This window comes from Neofelis nebulosa, chromosome 6, assembly GCF_028018385.1.
Source record: "Neofelis nebulosa isolate mNeoNeb1 chromosome 6, mNeoNeb1.pri, whole genome shotgun sequence".
Lineage (NCBI taxonomy): Eukaryota > Metazoa > Chordata > Mammalia > Carnivora > Felidae > Neofelis > Neofelis nebulosa.
In genome coordinates this window covers 27,845,917-27,860,148 of record NC_080787.1, presented here as the reverse complement: position 1 = coordinate 27,860,148, position 14,232 = coordinate 27,845,917, and the positions used below count along the sequence as shown (strand labels likewise).

At 41.1% G+C, this 14,232-nt stretch overlaps 1 long non-coding RNA gene across 4 annotated transcripts in view; it reads left to right on the top strand.

The window, feature by feature from the left end:
* LOC131513845 (uncharacterized) overlaps positions 1-13,759 on the top strand; it is a 110,104-nt gene extending 96,345 nt beyond the window's left edge. For 3 of the 4 annotated variants that reach the window (XR_009262829.1, XR_009262827.1, XR_009262830.1), the window contains 4 exons: positions 10,053-10,174; positions 10,385-10,516; positions 10,884-11,128; positions 12,572-13,759. This is a non-coding gene — a long non-coding RNA (uncharacterized LOC131513845). Of the gene's footprint in view, positions 1-10,052; positions 10,265-10,384; positions 10,517-10,883; positions 11,129-12,571 lie in introns of all 4 variants that reach the window. The other variant, XR_009262828.1, reaches the window with a different exon arrangement.
* The last annotated feature ends 473 nt before the right edge of the window (positions 13,760-14,232 follow it).

Here is a 14,232-nt window from a genome sequence, read left to right as displayed (position 1 = left end):
GGATCCTTCCCTGGTCACCCAGTCCAGGCACACATCTTTGTCCCCCAAGCTCCAACAACACCTGCTGTCTGATGTTCCTTTGAAAATTAGCACATTCCGTCTAGTGGTGTTCACCTGATTTTCAGATGGGTATTCAGCTTCCTGAAAGGGTGCTGCCTTGAACTTCTGCATAGCCCGTGAGTATAGCCTTATACAAAATAGATATCAGGAAATAGCTACTGGTTGACTGACCATTTCTTAGCTCTGCTCTTCATTTGCTGAAGCGAAGAAAACACACATGCATGACAACAGCAAACCTTGCCTGCCCCTGTTTCATGGCTTCTCATCTTGGACTGTCAGACATACTACAAGTTGCAGGGACCTTAATTTATTTTTCTATTTCAAAAAAAAAATCACCCACAACCTCCTGTGGCTAGTAACTTCTAAACCGTAGTAGCTGATTATAAGTAAGATGTATGTAATTGTTTATCAGCAAGCTTTAAATAAACACATAAATTTCAGTGTCTCTTCTTATTGGATTTTCTGACATGTTGGAATTGATCTGAGATCTCATTGAAATGTAAACTATAAACTAGCATCTGAGGCTCTTAAATCAGAGGTGGGAATAGAGATAACAGAGTGGTTAGCACCTTTGAGAAGCATATCTATTTGGTAGAATGGTTAGCTGGTTATAATTTGTCAGCCAAAAAAAAAAATGACAGCTTCATTTGCATAGGGCTGCAGTGATTGATTCTCATCCCAGCTGCTCTTCCTTTGTCTCCTTTCCAAAGTAGAGGCTTTGGGCTAAGAACAGAGGGGATAGGCCACAGTCAGAAGTAACCTCTTCTTGTGACATAACTAAGATTCTCATCATCAAACGCTCCTTTTGGAACCATTCCTCATAATGACTGTATTAGGATTCCCCAGAGAAACAGAACAAAGAGAAGATTTATAAGAATCGGCTCACATGACTATGGGGGCTGAGAAGTCCCACAGTCTGCTGTTTGCAAGGTGGACTGCCAGGAAAACCCATGGTATTAGTCCAAGTCCAAAGTACTGAGAACTGATGGTATAACTCCCAGTCCTGGGGCAAAGTCCTGAGAACCATGGGCCTGTTGGTGTAAGTTCCTATGTCCAAAGGCCCAGAAGCTCCAAGATAGAAGATGAACATCCCATCCCAAGAAGAAGGAGTGAATTTACCTTTCCTTTGCCTTTTTGTTCCACTGGGGCCCCCAGTGGATTGGAACATGCCTACCCACATTGGTGAGGATGGATCTCTTAGTCCTTGAATTAAATGCTTCCAGAAACACCCTTCCAGAGACACCCAGAAATACTACCTTATCAGCTATCTGGGCATCCCTTAGCTCAGTCAAGTTGATACATAAAATTAACCATCACAGTGACAATCCCAATATCTCATTTTAATTGCATTAGGGCTCATTTTAAGCAACTTCACCAAGTCAGAAACATGACCCTTTATGTAAAACCCCAAGTCATTCAGAGGTTGGACAGATGCACATTTAATGATGGCAGAGGTAACACAGGCACAGGTGGCTATAATTAAGGTCTTGGGACACACCTCACAATGATGTCAGTGCACTAACTTGCATTTGCACACCAGCCATGATTCCTCAAGTAGTGTCTAAAAGGCAGCCCTCTTCTCTCTAGGTTGCAAGCTTGAACTTGGACTGTGCTAAACCTCTTCTATATTTTAAACTGTTATGTTTGTTTTAAGGGATTATGTTTGCTATAATGGATTATGGATTGATAATCTCATACTGTTATTGAAAGCTTTCTTGGGGCACCTGGGTGGCTCAGTCGGCTAAGCGTCCGACTTCGGCTCAGGTCATGATTTCGTGGTCCATGGGTTCGAGCCCCATGTCGGGCTCTGTGCTGACAGCTCAGAGCCTGGAGCCTGTTTCAGATTCTGTGTCTCCCTCTCTCTGACCCTCCCCCGTTCATGCTCTGTCACTCTCTGTCTCAAAAATAAATAAACGTTAAAAAAAAATTTAAAAAAAAAAAGAAAGCTTTCTTGCTGAACCAAGTTGAGTCAGAAATTACTGATGATTACTTAGGGACAGATATTAGAACCAGTCTAAACCACAATCTCACAGGACAAATTGCCCAGATTAAAAGAAAATGAAATAACTCCCTTCTGACAGGAAGAATAATCCTAACACAGAAATCACTGTATTTCCTGATAGCACATATCCAAATAGATAGTGAATTTGTGTTTCCCTTTTTATCTGCATATAGAAAAAAAAAGAATTTCAAAAGCACTTGGTTGTCAAAGAGATGATGGAAAATCCTGAGAAGGCAACCCAATGCCCTTTACTGAGAAAAACTCGGGAGACCTTGCTTGTTAAAAAAAAGTTCCAAGACTGACAGAAAGCTCTTTACAAGGGTTTTTGCCACGGAAAGTCCCAAACAGGTCCAAAATGAAGAAAAATTTGACATGATTTAAATAGTTGCATCCTCCTCACATCAACAAGAGATAAATTAAGCCACAATTGATAGTGGTTAACTGTTTTCTTTTTCTTTTTTTAAGGTGTGCAACGTGATGATTTGTATGTATATGTTGTGAAACAATTACCTCAATCAAGTTAATTAACACATCCATCACTTCACATAGTCACCTTTTTTGGGTAGTGAGAACACTTATGGTCTACTCTCTCAGCAAATTTCAAGTATAATGTACAGTATTGTTAACTGTAGTCACCCTGTGGTACATTAGATCCACAGAAGTTATTCATCTTGTAACGAAAAGTTCATACTCTTTGACCTACGTCTCTCATTTCCCCCACCGTCCCAGTCCTTGCCAACCACTATTCAACTCTGGTTTTATGAATTCAGCTTTTTTCTTTTTGATTCCACAAATGTCAGTGATGCCATATAGCATTTGTCTTTCTGTGTCTGGCTTATTTTACTTACAGGGGTAAGGAAGAAAATACAGTCTCAAGGGAGTAATAGGTTGAATAAAAATGTAAGGTTTTCTTTCCCTAGATGAGTGGACCTAAAATTCTTTTGATTGCTTGCCCCCCGGGGGTGGGGGGGAGGGGTTGAGAAACCAGGTACCTGCTCTAACATCTCTAAATTAACACTTAAAAATTTTCCTTCAATTCAGGTAGTAGCAAAGAATGTAATTTCTAGTATATTATAAATATTTATATTTTCAAATAAAATGGTTACATGTCTGACTTAAATGTGTCCCATCTAAATGCCACACTGCCACCAGCATAGCTGTTCTCTAACAAAGGGTTTTTTCAACATTCCTTTTATTCCTTTTCATATTTTTATCCCACTCTCCCTAAAGAATTTTATTCCATTGTAGATTCTTGTGTTTGAAAGTCTTTTATTGCTGACCCTATCATAGTTACCCATAACAAAGTATTACACAAACTGAAATAAGATGTTAAAATATTTCCTGTGAATGTGAAGCTGGGAAAAGTCACCCTTTTTCCTGGATTACACTAGTGCACCATTGGTTGAACCACATGCACCCCCATGCCTTTCCTGGGTAATGTGCAGGGAAGGACACCTGTCAGAAATGAGGTGGAAATAAGAGCTGGTGTGATCAGGGCCATTCATTCTGAAGGAGACATATTTAGAAAGGAGTACTATGGTAGGTGGATCAGTCCTACTTTTCTATAACATCGTGCAACCATACCTTCACCCTGGCCTCCTGGTGGCTGGAGTATGCTTCCCACTCATGGCCTCCAGCATGGTTTACTGACTTGCTTCAGTGGATAAATGTGAGCAAAAGTTTGAAAAGTGCTTGTGCAGTTTGGCTTGGGTTCTAGTGCTTCTGCAGTTGCAGTGAGAAGACAATGCTCCGGGTAGCTGCTGCCCTCCACTGGGCCCCAAATAAGATACGGAATTAAGCTGATGCAGCCAGGGCCCATCACTTAATGGTAGGGCCCACTGCAAAATGAAAATGTGGGGCATCAGGATTCAATCCCTCTTGTTCCTGGCTTACCACCTCCATCCATGGTGGATGGCAACACCCAATGGGTAGAAATCTCCATGCAGGGGTGCACTTGGTACCTGGATTGGGAGTGAACAAGAAATCCCTGCCCATTGCCCGCCAAATGTGCCATGACACAGCCAGTGTGAATAGCCACCACCTTGTCCCACCTTAAGACACTGCAGAACATGTGCCTGAATGGTCCTCCCTGTGGTCATGTTCACAACCCCATGGGGACAGAGGGCAGCAGTGGTCACTGGGCATGCATGGAGAGCTGATGGCTGAGTACCTATCCAGGAGGGCGGGGAGATAGGAGAAGGCAGCACCATGTGCGAATTGAGGCTTAAAGCCCCTGGAGCGTGCAGCGAGTATTGTACTGAATACCTTCAGACTTCACTCACAAAGCATGAATGTCTTGGGTCCATCCCAGAGTATTAAAGCACAAGTGCAAGGTCCTATTAAGTGTAGGGCTCTGTAAAATTGCATTGCTCACACAACCTGGAGCCAGCCCTAGCCCAACAAACTGCAGACCTGCAGCCTGAATAGGGGCATCCCACCTGACCCACAGCTGCCCTAAGGATGGACGATTGTTGTTTTGAGTCACATTGTGTTGGGGTGGTTTGTTCTGCAGCATCATTGTGGCAATGGCTGAATGACACAAGTTCTCATGGAAATTCAGGTTCTAAAATTTAGTTTCACTAAAACCACCCATGCCTATTTGCCCCTTGGGAAGTCTCCGTGTGCTTGTAAGGATACAAGTTGTCCAATTTGAGGTCTTTGGCCCAGAGATCAAAGGTTGGGTGGAGTGTGAGAGAGTGTGTGAGACAGCTAAAAAGGAAGAGGGTTGTGGTCAGCAAGTGGGATTCTGCAGCTGGTGAAGTCAGGGGAAGAGCAAGTCGGGGGATGGCCTTGCTGGAGGACGGAGGCCATGACCTGAGGAGGTAGGGTGCAGAGATGCTGTGGAGCCAGTGGTGCTGTGGGTCCCAGTGGACTCTATGTCACCCATTAGCGGCAGTGTCACTGAGTGGTGATGCACATGGGCTTGTAGTCAGACAGGCAACCTGCATCTGCTAGTCCCTCCCCTTGTGCTTACCTGTGTGACAGCAGGCATTCACTTATCTCCTGAGGGCTTTCCTTTCCTTATCTGTCCTGTGCTACAGTGTAATTCTATGAATTTCACACATAATCCATGAAAAGTCTTCAGCACAATACCTAGCACTTTGTAGGCACTCAGGAAATGTTAGGTGTTTATTATTTTGCAAGATGATGGGAGTTAGGTAATCTGTATTAGTCTCCTGTGGTTGTTGCAACAAATTAGCACAAACTGGGTGGCTTGAAACAACAGAAATGTGTTCTTTCACAGTTCTGGAGGCTGGAGATCCACAGTTAAGTTGTCGTCAGGGCTGTGCTTCCTCCACATGCTTGAGGGGAGATTCCACTCCTTGCTTCTTCCTCCCTCTGGTGGCTGCAGAATTCCTTCCTTTACTTGGGGCTCCTCTCTCTAGCCTCTGCCTCCTTTGTCACATTCCCTCCTCCTCTTCCATCTTTCCATCTCTCTGTGTGCTTCTGATGATGACCCTTGTTATTAGATTTTAGGCCCACCTGGATAATCCAGGATGCTCTCCTCCTCTCAAGATCCTTAACTTCATTACATCTGAGAAAAAACCCTTTTCCCAAAGAAGTTCATATCCACAGGTTCCAAGGATTAGGATACAGACATACCTTTTTGTGGGGACCTATGCAGCACATGACAGTGCCCTTGTCTCTAATGAAAGTGTTGGCAGCACTAGCTGGCAAGAAAAGGCAGAGAGTGGCAATTCTCCCCTTCCCAGATATACAGGGTATAGATAGATAGTCTACATCTTCAGGCATAGGGCTTCATGGGAGGCACCGCTCATGGAAAACATTAGGCTTCACCAGGGTCAGAAGGAGGGGTATGTAACCAAAGTAGTAACCCTCAAATATAGCAGATTCCTGATGGAACACAGTGTATGCCATGTTTAGAAGATGGACTAGTGCAGGGGAGCAGAAGAGACTCAGGAAGATGGAATGAGAAAATGCCAGGGAATGAGTATTAAGGCTGGGAGGCTGGAAGGCCGTCAAGGCCAAAGCTGGTGAACCAACTGCTGATACTCACCCCCCACCATCCTTAGCAGAGCCCCCTCCCACTTTCCATTTACCCCACCACTCAGACCCCTCACCCTGAGCTCTACAAACAAAAGCTCTATATGCCTTTGAGTCACCATAGGCAGTGGGGTTGGCTTGCTTTGGTGTGTAGAGAGTGAGTGGTTGAACTTCTACAAATTTTATGTTTTCATCTGGAATATCACTATGCAATCCTTACAGGAAGATAATGGTTTTCTTTTCATAATAGATACCATATCCGTATCAATGTAGTTCTTCCCACTCTTTATCCCATGGGAAGCATTGTACTAATGAAAGGTTTCAAATCAACCCTGAAGGGAATGATTAAGGTTTACAGATCATTGTTCTCTCAGTTGGGATAAGTTATCACATATTATCTGCATATATAAAGGCCACCCTAGGAATACTCTGGCTTCTCACTTTTTGAATTAATATTTGGAGGGAGGGAACAATTAAATTCATCTAGAAAGAGTGATCTGGAAAGCCTATAGTTGGCTTTAAGTTCTGAAGAGAAATTATGAAACGTAGGTAGGTCAAGAGAGTGGAGAGGAGATTTGGTGAAAGAAAAGCAGTGTATAAAATTAATTTTTAACTTTTTTGGGGGAGGATGTCACTGACTTCTTTGAGGATCTGTTGGAAACTATGGATTCTTTCCCTAGACAGACTCACATAAGCATATACATACAAAATCCCACATGCAGTACTCAGTTGCTGAAAGCCCAACCACGGGGCTCTAGGGATGGATCCCTGGGGCCCAGTTAAGGCCATCTGGAGCATAATAGGCTCTAAGAGTAACAGAAACACCAGCTCCACTGGAAGTGATAGTTAACATGGGAGAAGAGAAGAGGTTGGAAAACTAGGTAGGGAATCTTGCTCAAATGGCAAGATTCAGGAAACATAACTGCATTCTGGGGTGGGCATGTTAAATATTTTGGACAGGATGCACACCAAAAATCAGGGATCCCAGGTGGTAGACCAGTCAACTTCTTGGCTTTAATGGCCTCATGGGTAAAATGGGAATGTTCTCAGGGTCAGCATGAAAACAAAGCGAGATAATATAGTGAAAGTGTTTTGTAAACCTTTTAGTTTACAAAGTATCAAATGGAGGTTCAGGAAGATTAACCTGGTTGTGACCTGATGGGTATATGTCTTCATAGTCCTCAATGAGGGATCAGGAAACATGTAGTGTGGCTTCAGACTATTAGTCGGGGCAAGAGAATGAGAACATTCATGGACATATTACAAAGTAAACCAGGTGGAATGAACTTACCATTTTTGAAATAAGGGGTAATATGCCAAGTAGATTATCACTTTTTAGTGTGAATGAAAAGGTCTTGAGTGAGATCAGGAAGAAGATAAGAAATGTTAATCCTGAAAGCCCCTGCATTTTTCCAGAGGTCTTCCTTCCAAAACCAGATGGTACATGAATTAGATTTTCTGTGAATTATAGAATATTAAATTTTATAACCAAACCAAATTGATGTCTTATGCCTGGAACCAGTGAACTATTGAATCTATTGGGAACAGCTTAGATTATCTTAACTATTGATTCATGAAAAAGGTTTTGGCAAATGGTCTCAGACAAGGAATCAAGCCAGAAACAGCATTTGTCATACCAGATGGGTTGACTCACCCTTTGGACTGAAAAATTCACCTGTCTTTTTGTGCAAACTGCCTGTTGGTCTATTAGTTGGAGCAGAGACATTTGTTATATCATATATCAATGGGTGAGTCTTGATTATTCAATGTATATGAATTTCTGGGATGCTTCAGTTTGGTGCTAAATGTTATCAGTAAAGCTGGTCTTTAAGAGAAACAATAAAAACCCATTTGGACGTCCAAAGGTCAGCTCTTTGGAAGAAGCGATGGAAAATTGGTCCATAGCCACTTTGTGAGAAAGAAGTCACATTAGAGGTTGAGAGTCGACTACCACATGGAAGAGACAAGTGAGATCATTTATACTACCGGATAGTAAATAAGACATTGTCCCTTCTCTGGGGGTCACAGTGGGACCTTCGTGTCTTAATGCCAAAAGATAACTCCCTAAAAAGTCATTTGGATTCAAAGTTGTAAAGGTTACTCTTCCTTCAACTTTCCCCTGGTTGTCTGATGTTCATCATTTAAAGTTCAGCCCAAATGTCACCTCCTACCTGGGTAGCTCCCTACCTTCCCCACCCCCGTCCTGCCACCTGGACGCTGTGTCATATTACTAACTCCCATTACCTGTTTAGGATCTGCCTTCCTCTCATACAGGATCTTGTCTGTCTTGCTCCCTAGCACACAGCTGACCCATATTTGTCAAATAGATGAATTTGTGAAGCTTTTGGAACCTTGAAAGAAACCCTGATTTGCTTACCAGTTCTTAGAGTCCCAGTCCTTTTGTATTACATATTCTGACAAGTCTTTTGGGTTCTATACCTGTAAGATATCTCCCTGTTTCTGCTGCTGCTGCCCTAAATTCAGAATTTCCTTACGTCTGGACCACTGCAATGACCTCTGAAGGGTTCTGCCTGCCTTTGCTCTCTCCATCTACTCCAGCTCACTCTGTAAACCCTGTGCTGGATCAATTTTTGATTTCCTATTTGAAAAATTAAGCCATCAGTCTGACTTTCATGTACCCCCCAAATCTGCCCTGTTTCCCATCTTTTTCTTTTTGTACCCTTTGACTCAGTTAAGTCAAAATACTCCTCTGTTTCCATACACAGCCTGGATCTTCCTGCCTCTGAGTCTCGGCTCAAGTTGTTCTGTTTACTTGCCCAAATATTAGCCAAATTTAAGACCGAACTCAAGCTCCTCCAAGGAGCTCTCCCAGATTTCACTAACCTGAAAGTGACCTTGCTCCTTTCAACTTTTCTAACACTGTATTTGTTCCTCTTTTAAAGTATGCAGCACTTTATATAAATGCCTGGCCTTCTCCACTAGACCATGAAGTAGTCAGGGGTAGGACTACATCTTATCTCTAGTGCACTAAGCACAGAGCCTCCCACATAGGAGCTACTCTACAAGCGTCACAGAACACGGGACCATGTCTGCATTCTTGTTTGCGTTCAGTTTTATTTTAAGCACAGGAAAATGCAAAACATCCTGGAATATATTACTTACAATTATTGCCAAGGGGAAGAAATCTGTCTCCTATATGAAGAGCTGTCTGGCCATAGATTGTGGTTGGGATAGTAAAAACAATCACATAGAACTTTACAGTTTGCAACAGGCTCTGCTTCATTTGATCCCACAAGCTCGTGAGGTGAGTTGGTGTATTATAGGTGTTCCGGTTCATAGCTAAGGAACTGGAGACTCTGGCAGGAGAAATTACATGAGGTGCAAGAACCAGTAGGTGGTGGGGCTAGAACTCAGGTCTTGTGATTTCTCACCCTTGTCCACTGCTGTCCTCCAGCCCTCGTCATGAGGTGGGTGGAGACTTTGATAAATTCTTACTGCATTTTAGACAGATGGCCCCTGAAACTCCAGTATTTCTAGATAGGCATTCATCCTGGGCAAGAAAGAAGGTAAATGAGTTAAGCTTTCAATTCCAGATGCTGGAATAAAGAACAGTTTAAAAAAGTGTTAGAGTTTGAGTAGAATGTGAGTGAGACATTTTATAAGTTAAACGGAAAAGATGTTTACCTGTGAACTAAAAGCTGGTCAAGCATAGGTATCTTTGTGCTGGACTCCCTGTGTTTCCTAGAATATAAAAAGTAGCAAGTGGTAAGAGAAAGTGTTCAGCATCAGACCTACAGAAGCCTGGGCTCAAGCCCCAGCCTTACCACTTCTGACTGGCTGGCTTTGACAAAATGGCTGTCTGAACCTACCTTTCCTTGTCTGTAAATGAAACAGTCATCATAATCATGTCTCAGCGCTATGAATCCATCATCCCATTCAGTTCTCCCCACATGCTGAAAGTAGGTATTTTACTTACTGTTTGTTTGTTTGTTACTATTGTTTTTACTCCTTTCTCATTCTATAGATAAGGAAATGCCGAAGCAAGAAGATGAACCACAGTACATGTATTCACTAACCCATGTGCCTGCTTCCATCTATAGAACCTGGGATCCGAGGGAGACCCATCCCAGCAGGGTTCATGTGAAGGTTAGATAAGAAAATGTGTTTGAAGTGTCAAGATGATATTAATTAGATCCCTTCTCATGTTTTAAAATAAATGGTTGTGAATATCTCCAGGTATCTGTATTTCTTTAAATCATGTTTGAATTATAAGCCCTTTGTTTAATGATAATGATTAGTCAATCAAGCTTATGTTTATACTCAGCTTTTTTTTTTCCTCATGGGGTGGGGGGGAAGTTCATCATCAGAACCTGAGGCAGAGCCAAGCACCGCCCCCCACCAGCCACAGTGGAGTAGTGGCTGAGAAAGGCCCTAGGAAGCAGAAAAGAGCCTTTGAAGTTCTGCTTTTGCAAAACAAACCTATAAAAGGTGGCATATATCAAAAGCACAGTAATGAATTGCCTTGAAACTGGTGTCTGCTTTGCTTTAGTGTTTTGCTTTTTTTTTTTTAAAGATATCAGTGCCTGTCTTTTTCTTGTTTTCTTTTTGTTTTTTAAGTTTTATTTTAATTCCAGTTAGTTAACATGCAATGTTACATTAGTTTCAGGTGTACAATATAGCTATTCCACAATGCCACACATCAGCTTCATGTGAATGTTTAATGGGGAGTTACAGAAGTTAATTAAGGGAAGAAAATATTGTACAGGAATTGTTGATGGGTCTAGAAAGGCTTAAAACTGTGTTTAACATAAATGTTTTCATCAGACTTTCTTACTCTCCCTAACGATCATTCTAGCATCCAGGGACTAGAGAACATTCCAGAGGGGACCTGGAAGAAGGCAGAACTACAAGATGAACAGGACCAAGACTGATTCCAAATCTTTGCTCTAGTTCGCATTAGCTGTGTAATCTTCAACCAATGCCCATACGCTCTTGCAACCCTGTGGCAGAGATTGTGTTTCTCAAACCATTTCCTTTTCTCTGGGCAAACAGAAGTCAGCAGTGGTCCCGGGACTGATTCTGGCCAATGGGATGTACGTGGTACGTGCAAGGCTGTGTTAAAATTCTTCGTTTTGCCACCTGGAATTCTCCCCCACTCCCAAATAATTATGTTTTTCTAACACAAAAACTATGACATACTTACTGTGGAAAATTTGAAAAGAAAATTTAGAATGAAAATATCTACCGCCTAAAATGATCACTATTAATATCATGGCATATTTCTTAAGGTAAGTGTATTCTTACCATAGTTGAGAACACAATGCTCATACGATTCTCTATCCATTATATTTTTCTGCTTGCCATGATCATAAGCATATCTTTATGTCACTAAAAATTATTTATTAGGCCTTATTTTCAGGAGTTCCATAATATTCCATTATAAGGATGTACCATAATTTCTCTAACCAATTCCTTATTGTTTGATAGTTAGATCGTTTCCAGTTTTTCAGTTGTACGACACGCTGCAATGGCTGTTCTGTAAATTTTGGATTGCTTCCTTTGCAGTCTGAATTCTTTAAGGGGATTCAGGTTTTAGACTTGGGTAGTGTGTGGAAAACCATTACTATATCAGAAACAACATGATTTCTGAAATGTAACAGCATTAGGAGGTCAACTGTGGGAACTGGGCTGTAGAGGCCTTGGAGAAGGTGGTTGAGATTCTTGAAAAAGACTGAAGGAAATTCTTTCCTGCACCAGCTCTAGGTAGAGGGGCACAGCTGTCTGAGCATGAGGGACAATGGAGGGTCCTCCCTCCAGTTTTCTTTGAGGGTCAGGCAAGCCCTTTGTTGGTAGAGTCTAGCCTCATGTTTCATGAGCTGGTGGCAATTCTGCCTTACCATACTTCTTGAGGTTTATCCCTTTTCACTCGTTTATTTTTTTTTGACCCACACCTGAGTTTTTTTTAATTGAGCTATGATTAACATGCCCTAACATTCACTCTTTTAAAGTATATAATTCAATGGTTTTAATATAATCACAAGGTTGTGCAACAATCACCATTATCTAACTCCAGAACATTCTCATCACCCCAAAAAGAATGCATACCAATCAGCAGCTCTTCTCTTACTGTCCAAACCCTTAACTCCTCACAACAACTAATTGACTTTCCTGTCTCTATGGATTTGCTTATTCTAAACTTCATAGACATGGAGTCTATAATAGGTGGCCTTTTATGTCTGGCTTCTTTCACTTAGCACAGTGTTTTTAAGGATCATCCATGTTGTAACATGTATCCATACTTGAATTTTTAAGGCTAAACAATATTCCATTTTATAGATACACCACATTTGTTTATCCATTCAACAGTTCATGGACATGTGGGTTGTTTCCTTGTTTGGGCTATTATGAATAAGGCTGCTATGAACATTTAATTCTAACTTAACTTATGTACAAGTTATTAGGTTATTATGTGGATACATAGTTTCAATTCTCATATACCTAGGACTGGAATTCTTGTTTAACTCCCCTTTTAACTTATTGCAGAACTGCCAAACTATTTCTGGAAAGGAAAGCACATTTCTCATGCCGTCCACAATGTATAAGAGTTCCAGTGTCTCTGAAGAAAAATGAACCTGGACCACTTTCTTACACCATACACAAAAATAAACTCAAAATGGATGAAAGACCAAAACGTAAGACAGGAAGCCATCAAAATCCTTGAGGAGAAAGCAGGCAAAAGCCTCTTTGACCTTGGCCACAGCAACTGCTTACTCAACACATCTCCAGATGCAAGGAAAACAGAAGCAAAAATGAACTATTGGGACCTCATCAAGATAAAAAGCTTCTGCACAGAGAAGGAAACAATCAGTAAAATTAAAAGGCAACTAATGGAATGGGAGAAGATATTTGCAAGCGACATATCAGATAAATGGTTAGTATCCAAAATCTATAAAGAACTTATCAAACTCAACATCCAAAAACCAAATAATCCAGTGAAGAAATGGGCAAAAAACATGAATAGACACTTCTCCAAAGAAGACATCCAGATGGCTAGCTGACACATGAAAAAATGCTCAACATCATTCATCATCCGGTAAATAAAAATCAAAACCACAATGAGATACCACCTCACACCTGTCAGAATGGCTAACATTAACAACTCAGGCAACAACAGATGCCCACAAGGATGTGGAGAAAGAGGATCTTTTTTGCACTGCTGGTAGAAATGTAAGCTGGTATAGCCACTCTGGAAAACAGTATGGAGGTTCCGCAAAAAATTAAAAATAGAACTACCCTATGACCTAGCATTTGCACTACTAGGTATTTATCCAAGGGATACAGCTATGCTGTTTATACAGGCACATGCACCCCAATGTTTATAGCAACACTGTCAACAATAGCCAAAGTACAGGAAGAGCCCAAATGTCCATCGATGGATGAATGGATATAGAAGAAATAAAGAAGATACACAGTGGAGTATTACTCGGCAATCAAAAAGAATGAAATCTTGCCATTTGCAACTATGTGGATGGAACTAGAGGGCAATATGCTAAGCGAAGTTAGAGGAAGACAAATATCATATGACTTCACTCATATGAAGACTTTAAGATAAAAAACAGATGAACATAAGGGAAGGGAAGGAAAAATAATATAAAAACAGGGAGGGGGACAAAACCTAACAGGGTCTTAACTATGGAGAACAAACAGAGGGTTACTGGAGGGATTGTGGGAGGGGGATGGGCTAAACGGGTAAGAGGGCATTAAAGAATCTACTCCTGAAATCATTGTTGCACCATATGCTAACTTGGATGTAAATTAAAAAAAAAAAATTAAATAAAAATTGAAAAAAAAGTTCCAATGTCTCCATGTCCTCACCAACACTTATTATTTGTCCATCTTTTTCATTCTAACCATCCTAGTAGGTGTGAAGTGGTATCTCACTGTGGCTTGGTTTGCATTTTTTTTAATGGTTAGTGATGATAAACATTCCTTTATCTGCTTATTGGCTATTAGTACATCTTCTTTAGAGAAATGTGTATTCAAGTCCTTTGCCGTTTTAATATTTGGTTATTTATCCTTTTATTATATTCTGGATATAGATATTTATATATAATATATCATATTTGCAAATTGTTTTTCTTATTGTATGGGCTGTCTTTTTCACTTTCTTGGTGGTGTTCTTTGAAACACAAACATTTTTACTT